Below are 12,157 nucleotides of genomic sequence, written 5' to 3' on the forward strand. Positions count from 1 at the left end.
GTGTCTGAATTATTAATAAGTGATGTAAGGAGTTGTTTTGTTGGGAATTTTTTCATGCAAATAATGTAATATATTGTTTACTTCATTAAAAATACTATAAATTTAATCCTGCTCTTAGATACAGATTCCCATTTATCTGGTAATTTTAAATTTCTGCCACCAACTATTTAGTTCAAAATTCTAAGTATAGAAAATAATTAGAGTTATCGGCCACATAAAAATGTGTTAAAGCAAGAAAAGTTAGGTCCCAATCCTGCAAGCACTTATGCATATGCTCAATTTTAAATCAAAAGGACTACAGACATGGATAAAGTTAAGAACATGTGTAAATGTTTCAAGGATCAAGGTCTAGTAGTTGCAATAACTCTTGACTGATCCCTCTTTAAGTCTGTTTGCATTGTATTTTGTGCAAACAAATTGGATTGTGACTGTTCTATTCCAGCTGGATTTGTGGAATGGATTTTGAATTGTTTGTTCCATTGTAAATGTTTATGCTAAGTATAGATCGGAGTTATACACTACTTCAAATGCGTTTAGAATTATATTGTATTTTTTTTTCCTTATTCTCTATAGTTACTCAGCATAGGGAATGTTTTTCTTGCACTTTACCTTTAGAATCAGAGGTAACTGAGAGATAAGCATTATTAAACAAATTAGAGAAAGAAGGACTGTGGTATCCATGAACAGTACTGCATTATCAGATATAAGGAAAGGTTTTTAAAGCTAGTGTAAAGGTGAGAAAGAGCTGAAGAAAGAAGCAGGGGATATTCATGAAGGTGACTTGAACAAAAGAGTTTTTTGATGACAAATGCAAAATATGAAGCAGCATTTAAGGAAGCACAGTGAAACAAGTGAATGGAATAGTCTTGGAAGAGGAAACAATAAGAGTGACTAGTTAACTTTAAGAAAAATGGTGGGAGCCAATGAAGTGATGGAATCATGCTGAACAGATTACGGCACTAAAGGATAAGAAAGGTTTACAGACCAGAAAGAAGAGAAGAACTGATCTTATTAGAAAATGATTGTCAGAGGACTGTCCCATGCTGCACTGACAGTCAGTTTGTCAACATGACAGGGAAAATAGATAACAAATTTGTTTACTTGGGGCTGTGGTTAACAGCAATGAGAAAAGGAAAGGTGAGCTGGCTCCATAGATAGCTAAGGGATATAGATTTCATCTAGTGGACCCGATCTTGCTCCCTGAAGACAGTGGGAGCAGGATGAGGTACACTATATGCATATAAATGGCAAAAGAAAAAGGACCCGAGGCTTTGAAGAAAGGTTTAAGAAACTACTGTATGTGTTGGAAAATAGAAATAAACTGGTGTCAGATTTGTTGCTGACGATGGTAAAAGGCTATGGCATTGAGCTGGATTATAGGACTAAAACAAATGACGGAATTATTAAGTGGGTCTGTTTGAGGTGGAGGAAGTATATTATGGGAGGAGGAGTATACCATGTGTCAACTGCATCTCTGTATAAGTTGATTGTTAATAGTGAGCCTTAGGTAATATTTATTAGATGATATGCATTAGTGATTGGCAAGCCTCAGAAGGTTCAGAAGTTCAGTTTGAATAGTCATCCACAATAAAGAATAAGCCTCTCCACAGCAACCTCAGGCTATATTCAGACTGACAGCGGCAAAATCGCCACCACCAAATCGATCTTTCTTGATCGATTGAGCGGTCAGTGAGATCTGCTCAATCGATCAGGAAGTCGACTGAGTAAGTCCACCCCCTCAAGTAGCGTAGCGCTGAGCAGACGGGAACACTGTTCCCATCAGCTCAGCGCAGTGAGAACAGCGCGCAGAAGGGAAGCACAGCAGTCAACGTCAGTTACTCAAACTACTCTGTGTAGTTTGCGTAACTCCCGTCGACTGCCGCCAAATTGCGCGGTAAGTGTGAACCAGCCCTCAGGACTGTTAAAGACCCCATCCCTCCTCATTTCACTTCACCTTGTAAACTACACCACTTCTTCCCCCCCTGAAAACCCAAGTCACTTACTCTATATGTTTTAGTTTGGAGAAAGTGATGAGGGTTTAAATTAGATTCCTATATTCAAGAACTACTTTGCTCATTCTTAACTGGGATGCTGGGTCTAAAGGTGCAACATATGAGCAAAAAAACAAAGAGAAATGCAAGTTGCTGAATTTTTTTCTTCAGTGGCCAGTCACCTCACACAGAACAATCCACCTGAGCACTTTCAGTGAACTCATCACTTCTAATTAGATTCCCTCCCTTTTCTTATCCCACTTGAGCTCCTAAACATTGACTACTCAGTTCTTCAGGAATGCCTCCTGTCTCTTTTTCTGGTAAAAATCTTAAGTCTAATGGCTCTTTTCTCATATCTAATTAAGATTTAGATGTGTTAAGATGTCTTCCTTTCACTGCTTCTGCTGCCAGACTCTTTCCCCCTTCTATTTTCTCCCACTTATTTACAGGATAGTCTTTATAGGCCCCATATATCTTTAATCTCTCCTCTCCTTTTTTCCGCATCTGCCAAGCAGTACACACAGAAGCCACAATTCCATATGAAAATTAGGGAATGTCCCACATTTTGGGGGCCCCTTTTAGCTATCTCATCTTTGGTTATTACTTCTGAGCACAATTCCCAATTCTACTCTCAGGTCCTTCTATCTAACCATATTCACTCATCTCCTGGCTCCTCCATAAATTTCTGTTATTGAATGCTTCAAAAATGGAAGCCATCCTCTTCACTAAAAAGTTCTCATCTCCCAGGTTCCTCAATAACTACTTTTACCTCAGATACAAACTTGGGTCCCAAGGCTAGAATACTTCTTTTTATTCCAGATTTTAGTTTGCCTCTTACATCTTTGTCTCCAATAACAGCTTTTCCCTGCCTTTGGAACATTGCCAATAAATGTATCTTGCAAATGTGTCTTGACTGAGGGCCACAGATCTGCTATCTTTCTTGACTCAGATTTTACTCAGGCAAACTGCCTCTAGCTTCAGTAGGAGTTTGCCTGACTGAAGCTAAGTAAAAAGTGAGTAGCTCAATATTTTGTCCATTGACTCCACCTGTGCTGAAATTGTTGTTTATGTCTTGATCTTGTTCTAGCCTAGTAACTCCCCCTGTTAGTCTTTCTAATCCTAGCTCCTCAAATAGCTACTTTCAGGGTTTTAATAAGGTTGTGCCCACAGTGCAATCACTGAGGGAAGCAGGACCATACCACAGATGCCCTTCATTATCGTCATCAGCTTCCATTTTATCCCTGAATCCAATTAAAAACGGTTTCATTAATTTTCAAAACTTTATGGGCCTGCTTATTTCTCTCTCTTAGCCTCATTGCAACAAACTTCCCTCCCCAACCACTGCACTTATCCAGTGTTGAGGTCATCTTTTTTCTTCCCCACAGTCCTCCATGGATTATACTGATTATACTGCCCCACTTATCTGGAGCCTTTTAAAAAATATTATATGTTCTTCTGAGTCACTTCTTTTGAAGTATTACCATTAAACCTTAGTTCCTGTTTAGTGAACAGATTGTCCCATTAGGAAATACAGCAAGGATGCTATGCATAATATGTTTCTTTTATTGTGTTATGACTTGCTGATCCAAATTGATGCGCTGTTTTCTACTGAGTCTAATGCCAACAGAAATTCAGTTAGGGATATACTCTGGTGCAAGCCAACAAGATACTATATAGCTTCTCACAGCAAAATCAATTCACTGAGAGGAATAGAATTTCCCCTCTTACCATAAAGATTAATATGGCAATAAGAAAAGTTAACCTTCTAGTTTGTTCTGTATGCCTGGTCAGATTCCTAAATTGATACTCAGCACCATTTTATTTGGAGCACGTCATTCCAATCAGACCAGGATCTTAAAAAGGTATTACACACAGTTCTCAAGCTGCTAAGTGTTTGGGCATCTTCTCCAAATTTTTAGTATGAATGAAGATATACAGAATACAGTACTTCAAAGTCAATTTTGGAAGACTTTCAAAGCCCTCCCACCTAGCAGCTGAAGAGTGGCTGTGTCCTTGGTTTGCCAGGTAATTATTTTTAAGCTAAAAAGCAGTCTTATGGAGAAAGGTAGCAGATAGAGATATTAAAAGACTACACTTTCCTTAAAAGAAAAGAAAGTACAGCTCAGAATGTAATTTGGTTTCTGTGCAAATAAAATAAGCATGAAAAATAACATAGCAGAAATGCAAACATATTCCGCATGTTTAAAGAGAAATATAATGTAATTGAATATAGGTAATATCTAAATCAGGAAATTGACTGTAAATGTAGTTTCCTTTATGAGGATATAAAGTAATTAGGAGGATGTTGAAAGGGAAGGTTATATACATCAAAATTACTGTGGTAAGAAATGAACTTTTTACAAAATCATATCCTTCAATGATGTAGTCCTGCAGGGAGAACATAGTGTTAAGGGAGCAGTGTGAGCCAGGCCTTAAAAACCTCCAAGGATGAAGATTCCACCACCTCCCTAGGTAACCCATTCCAGTGCTACACCACCCTCCTAGTGAAAAAGTTTTTCCTAATATCCAACCTAGACCTCCCTCACTGCAACTTGAGACCATTGCTCCTTGTTCTGTCATCTGCCACCACTGTAAACAGCCTAGCTCCATCTTCCCTGGAACCCCCCTTCAGGTAGTTGAAGGCCATTATCAAATCCCAACTCACTCTTCTCTTCTGCAGACTAAACAAGCCTATTTCCCTCAGCCTCTCCTCATAAAGCATGTGCTCCAGCCCCCTAATAATTTTAATTGCCCTCCACTGGACTCTCTCCAATTTGTCCACATCCTTCCTGTAATGGAGGGCCCAAAACTGGACACAATATTCCAAATGTGGCCTCACCAGTGCCGAATACAGGGAAATAATCACTTCCCTTCATCTGCTGGTAATGCTCCTACTAATGCAGCCCAAAATGCCATTAGCCTTCTTGGCAATAAGGGCACACTGTTGACTCATATCCAGCTTTTTGTCCACTGCAACCCCCAGGTCCTTTTCTGCTGAACTGCTGCCTAGCCAGTCGGTCCCCAGTCTGTAGTAGTGCATGGGATTCATCCATTCTAAACGCAGGACTCTGCACTTATCCTTGTTGAACCTCATCAGATTTCTTTTGGCCCAATCCTCCAATTTGTCTAGATCACTCTGTATCCTATCCCTAACTTCCAGCATATCTACCATTCCCCCCAGTTTAGTGGCATCTGCAAACTTGTGGAGGGTGCAATCCATTCCATCCTCCAGATCATTAATGTCACGTTACAGTGACAGCATTTAAAACTTACCAGTTGTACCTAAAACTAAATAGATACTGTTAACCGTCTGGCCCAAGGAGCTAACTGTTATTGGGAGCCTTGCAGGATTGTGTCCTTTAGGAAGAGAAATCAGTTCTACAAATCATATAGGTTCTTTCATGTTATCTTGCTTATTTACAAAGAATGTGCAACGAAGTCCTGTTTGCCTGAACACAGTAGAAATAAACATTAGCAAGACATTTCCTTGCTAAGAAATCCCCAGGTACGTCACTTCAGCAAGCTCTGTGCCCAAGGAGCCCTGTCCCTCTGCTTCATCTTAGGATCATACTTGCAACTTTTCTGTAGGCTTTCTGCTGGTATTTTTCTGCCTCTAACACACAAAGGCTGTAAAACCAATATCCTAGCCTCAGTGCTTGTAACCAGGGAAACCCCTGATAATCTGCCTACACTAGCTCTGGCCAGGCCATGTGGCTCAGTGCCGCAGGGAGTAGCCTTCATTTGTCTGTAGCTCTTTTTACTACATAAAGAGGCTTAATTGCGCCTATTGAGCCTGAAGGAGGGTACTTGCACACTCACTGACTTTAACAGGGACTGTGATTGTCTTCAGATCAGGCACGTCCCCTCACACACTCCTGGTGGCAGCCATAAGCTACTTTGAGCACAACAGTATGGTAAATTCAGCATCTGTAGTATGCCTTGTGTGTGTCCCTGTAGTTACCATGGAGAATATTTTGGCTACTGCTCACACTGAGGTTATCCAACTGCAAATACTTTTATAATTATCTTGGATAACTGGCAAGTTTTTAAGGCCCCTCACTGAATAATAAGATAATAGTATACAGTATTATTTTACAATTATTTTCTTATGGCATCAGAAATGAACAATTATGTTTATTGTTGTACTGTGATCTTCTGCAAGCTAATTGAGGTCAGTCTGGGCCAGGTTTGGATGGGAGACTTCCAAGATGCACAGGGGTGTTGTATTAAGTTGTGTTAGAAGTTCAGTAAATGGCAGTTTATTGTGAGTCAGTAGTGAACCAAAGTGAAATGGGCTAGAAGGCACTGGGCTATGGGAGAGGTTCTTTATCAGATCAAGTTTAAAACCCAGTCCTTGTCAATCTATAATAATATTGGACCAAATCCTGAATACCTTCTGTGATCCGTCTGTGCGTAGGGTAGCCGCCTGAAAATGCCAAGGTCAGGACAGGCTGCAAAAGAAGAACAGATTCTCCCAGCACTGGTGGGTGCCACTGAAGTCAGACTTCCCAATCAGCCACAAACAATGCTTCTGATTCTCTACACTTGTTATCAAGAAGCTAAAACAAAATATACACAGCCCCCTTTACTGCATTTCAGCCCTAGGCTCCCAATCAGCCACTGGGTCCAGTAAAGAGACCAATTATTTAAAACTCAATGCTTTTTACCAAAAAGGTTCTCCTGGCCCCAAAAGGTCAACCACATTGCCAGATAAATATAAGTTTGGATCTTACCTTAAGTACGACTAAAGGTTTATTATAAAGGGAAAGAAACAAACTAAAAGAGAAATGTTAAATGACTAACGCTATCAGATACATACAAATGATTTGAAAATCCATATATATCAGGTTTCCAGTAGAACTGTGGAGTTTTCAGGCTTGTATAGTCTCTCTGGTGTACATTCAGTACTGGATGGGTCTCAGTCTTTTGTTTCACAACCTCAGTTGTAGATGAGTTAATCCAGAGGTAGGTGATGGCTGAAGGCTAAAGACTGGCTATAGACTGACTGAAGACAAAATGGATGTGGTGCAGCTACGTTTTAAGTCCTTTGGCCTTTTTCCATGCAGCTTGTAGAAATTTACAGAAATAATATGGAGTCCAGGGTCACATGAGTAAGTCCTAGTAACTCATCAGATGTAGCCCCTGGGTTCTCTCCCTTGGGCCCATTGTACCTGTGAGTTTCCTTAATGGACCATTAAGCAGTTTATTGTTGCAGCCATCCTGTCTGGGATGTCACCCAGAAACACAGCACAAGTTAATATATAGATACATCAAATATATCCATAACTTCCAGTACAAATACGACACATATACATAAACAATATCATAAAACTTAGCAAATTATAACCTTTCTAACGGTACCTGACGTGGAATATTTCATATGAATTATTGTAATTTTGAAATATTGATGTTAAATAATATCATAAATGGTCCCCCTAATTCAGCCAGCATCACACCTTCCTCAGTAGGATTTTTCCTGAGTAAAAACTTGCGTATTTGACCAATTAATAATAAAACCTTTAACTGTATGGAGGCGTTAGTCATGGAATCTCAGTGAAATCCCTGGGTTTAAGTACTACTCAAAATGAGTAAGAGTGACACAAACACTCCCCTTTTTAGAAACAGGCTCTAACATCTAGTTTCTGCCACTTTTTAAGGTAAGTGAACACACACTCACACAGGTGGGCCAATTGAATTCTGTGGAACTAACAGTGAGAGTAAACACTCAATCACATGAGTAAGGGCTTCATAATCTAGTCCGAAGTAATTAAATATTCATTGTCCTCCTCAAGTGTATTTAGTCCTTTTGTCCTGGTGAAATTTCATTGTGGATAATAATTCTGCCTACTTACATTCTCCCTGCATTTTAGTTGGATCTGATATTCTTTCACTTCCATGTTTTCAGTGTTGACAACTCTCACATTTTTGGGGTTTTTTTCTTTTCTTAAAGCCTCAGCTGCTGGAGTCATGTAACAATAGTTTCTTTTTTCAAATAAAAAAGCTTCTAGCCCTCATGATTGCACAGGGGGGAAAAAAAACTCCAAAAACCCCAAAAAACTGCAGGCTCAAAAAACCAGAAGGCAAATAATAAGAAAACAAAGTTTATTTTTTAAATCTCATGATTTTTAAGCCAATCTAGTGATTTGGGGGGTGGGGGCTGCCATGATTTTTGAATACTTGAGGTTGCTAATATTAGTACTGTAGCTAATGGTGTGCTGCTAAGTGATTACAACATTTAATTCAAGAGATTCATTCATTACAGGATACACAGCAATACTACTGGGAAAAATGTTTTGTGACTAATTTGCATAATAATCCTGTACGTTTATATAGTCTCTTTCGTATGTGTGTGGTTAGATTTATAAAGAACCTTCAAATGGTTTGGAGTGATAGTGGTTTGGAGTGATAGGTGCTGTAAGTGTAAGCTATTACTATAATATTAAAACAAATGTAAACATATAATATACTATATTATATTATATAAACAAAAAATCTAGTGTGATTGAGACAAAATTAATGGATTTAGTGGCAGTTAGATATTACTAAAATAAACATATTCAAAGTGGTAAAAAATACCCCACTGTAGCTCAATAAAGCAATGTACAATTGAGAGAGAAATAGCCTGTAGATTTAAATATATAGATAAAGCAAGTAAATACTGTATCCAAAGAAAGAGTGGCACTTAAAAAATCAGTAGGAAATACAGAACAAAACAGAATTATAAATGTACACATAACTGAGATGTTTATAGGAAAATAGCTTTTTATAAATGGTAGTGTGTATTAAAATACAGCAGCTAAAAAATAAACATGCAAAAATTTTTTAACATAGAATGTATATGTTCCTAACTGGATGTTAGATTTACAGCAAAAGACAGCATGATTAAATACTCCTATATTTACTGGCAAAAAATGACAAGCCAATGGACATCCAAGAACTGTAAAAAAACAAAAAACAAAAAAAAACAAAGATAGAAATTGCAGTATTTCTTATCGTAGTATAGTAGAAATCCTTAAAGACTGAAAATTGTATTATGTGATCATTCCTGATATTTGATAAAGGAGCGAGGAACATCAGGAAAGCATGGGCAGTTAGATTAATCTTTGTCAGAAAAAAATCATATAAACTAGTAGAGATCAAGTAGGAGAAACAAAGGCCAAAAATTTTAAACTTGGGTGCCTAAAGAGATCTATAAGTTAATGCTTCAAACAGTGCTTGCATTAATGCACACTAGTGACCTTTTAGTGGCATCAGCAGTCTCCACACAGGCCACGTGCTAGTGTGGACTAAAATTTACATACCTTTGGTGCAGACAACAGCACCATATAGACAAGCCTTAAGACTGATTCTGCAAGCATTTACATACGTGCTTAACTTCACTGAGCTGAATAGTCCCATGAGCCCAAAATCAATAGGAGTTGTATTCAGCACCTCAGGAAAAATCAAACCACTTACTTAGACATCCAAGTTAGAAAGTTTGGGCCAATATAAATGAAAAACATCAAACAATTTACATATATAAAGCATAAAGAGAGGGAAAGAGGCAACATTAAAATTGTCTATTGTAAGAACTGCAGAATTATTAAATAAATAAATTTCACATACGTGCAGGTATCTCAAAAAGTGTCCATATTCCAGAGTATAAGTCAAATACTGGCATTACTTACCACAGGATGTAGTGCCCCATGTCCAATTCATTGAGGATCCGAGTCTGCGGTCTTGTCACAAGCAAAACTCCCATGCATTCCTTTTAGTCTATATAGCTAAAAATAAAACTCATCGCATCCCTCAAGCCTGTTTTTGAGAGGTTGCATAGCTCCTGGTCTGTGCCATGCAAAAGCCTAATAGCCAAAATAGCATGCAACTTCCAAAGAGTAATTGTATGACATAATTGTTACTTGTCTGATACACATGCAACACATAATAAAATATTTTAGGCTAGATTTTCGCCTGGAGTCGACTGATATAGCTCCAGTGACTTCAGTGGATTTACACTGATGTATACGAGCTCAGAATCTGGCACTTCAATGCATAACTTTTTTTTTTTTTAATTTCACATTTTAATGAAAGCGAATATCTGTTTATGGGGGTCTAGAGTAGATCTTTTTGTGACAACTGTGGCCCCTGTTTAATTAGCACAAACATACATATATTTCAGATAATGTCAGTTTTAGAATGAAATTCTGTGGAAGTTCAAAGTAGATAATAGACCTATGATGTTTTCTGTTTATATGAATCCAAAAGATATTAAATGAATTATGTGGACTGAACATTGACTGTTTTTCAGCAGCAATCTTATGGGTCAGAGTGAGTCAGTTCTCATTAGACTATATCTTTTAGATAGATCTAATAATAGACCTAATTTTAGGGATGGTGAAAAAGTTTCCATTTACTGTTTCGACAGAAAATTGGGGTTTCACCTAAACTAAGCTTGTTTTTTTCACAAAAAGTGTCTGCTTTGTACAGGCAATTACAATGTTTCAACAAATAACGGCACATCTGAAAACTAAGAAGTTTTGGTTTGGAAATGCTGTCATGGTACCTCATGGGAGCTGCAGTTTAGGTGCTTTATGCCCCTGTTCCCTTCTATGGGCCAAGTTCCCCAACCCAACCTATGTACATCTCCCATGATGCACTTTAGTGGTTCAGCAAATGAGACCATGTTACATCATGGGAGATATTGACAGGTTGGGGAACCCAGCCCATAGAGGAGAATGGGAGTATGAGGCTCCCCTGAACTCCCATGAAGCATCATGGAGGCATTTCTTAATCAAAATATTCTGTTTAAAACTAAAAATGTTTGGCCAGACAATTTTGGCTTTTGATGTTACACCAAAAAGTCAACATTTTCTGTAGAAAATGTTGATGAAAATATACTTTTTGGCCTAAATTTTCTATACAGGAAAGGAAATTTAACATACTGTAATTAGGTAACTCAGGACATAATTTGAAAGTTATGCTAAGCAAAGTCAATATTCTGTATTGTCCACTATGGTAAAACACAAACTTATATTTTTCCTTTATATTTCTCATATGTGTATTTTCTCCCATACCCCAATGAATTGCTCTTCCCTCCCTAATTTCCAGGGAAATTTCCAGGATGGAAGCTAAAGTGTTTTATTATTACAATCTCTGTATTCTGCTTTTACTGTTTAAACAGGTATACCATCACACGTCTGTCCCCTCCTTCCCATAACTCAAAACTTTTGACTATATCAGAGACATTTCTGGCTGCTTTGTCAGTCATGTTTAATTCACATTTTAGTTTAAGTAACCCTGTAAGTATCTAATTGATAGATCTTGGCTCTGTTTGGCAGTCTATTTTTCTGTTGTTTCTCCCACTTCTTATCGTTTTTATAATTCCCTGTACTATATGAAATGGGATATCTCCTCATAACTCCTTTGCACGTATTCAGAGTTATCTGAGTAGGCTTCAAAATTTGTTCAGTTGTTTCAGAATAGCAGTCAAATTTCTTTTGCATTTCTTCTACTAACGTTTTTATTCAAAAATCACAAAACAGTCTGTCGGCAATTTCTGTGCCTTTTATTTAACAATCTAGAGCAATCACTAAAGTGCCTAGTGTACACTTTATGCTAATGATCATCATCAAGGTCAGCATACAGTCATGCTGTTGTACATACAGTTGCGTGAAGGACATCATTGATCTGTTGACATAAGAAAAATATTCTCATTGTGTACAGTATATCTTGGATCATACACACTGATTGCACAAGTTAGAAGAGGATACTCCAGCCATCTAAAGATTGTGACTTTCAAAGGAGCCTATAATAGTAGGGCTTCAAGATCTCATTGACTTTTATGTAGGATAGGGTGCCTGGTTTGAAAATAACAGCCATGGTCTTGTCAAAACTACTAGAAAAGGATTAGTTTAAGTGATAAAAGTGATGAGACCTATTATGGCTGATGTGATGCCTTGTCTAATAGGGGTCATAAACCCCCACACAGGCACTCTGCCTTGGGAAGTGTTTCTGTGGAAAGGAGGGAAATACAGTACATTTGGCCTTGCTATGTTTTATTCACACTGACTATTTAAATAGCTAACTTTTCAAACTTGGTAGATCTTTTCAGATACAGTAACTCTGCATAAAACATAGAAATTAAAGCAATAATAGTAAAGAAACACAGTCTATTGAAGAGTGGTTTA

The sequence above is a fragment of the Emydura macquarii genome, unplaced genomic scaffold (genome assembly GCF_026122565.2).
Source record: "Emydura macquarii macquarii isolate MOO-44397 ecotype Brisbane River unplaced genomic scaffold, CSIRO-AGI_Emac_v2 contig_1477, whole genome shotgun sequence".
Taxonomy (NCBI): Eukaryota; Metazoa; Chordata; order Testudines; family Chelidae; genus Emydura; species Emydura macquarii.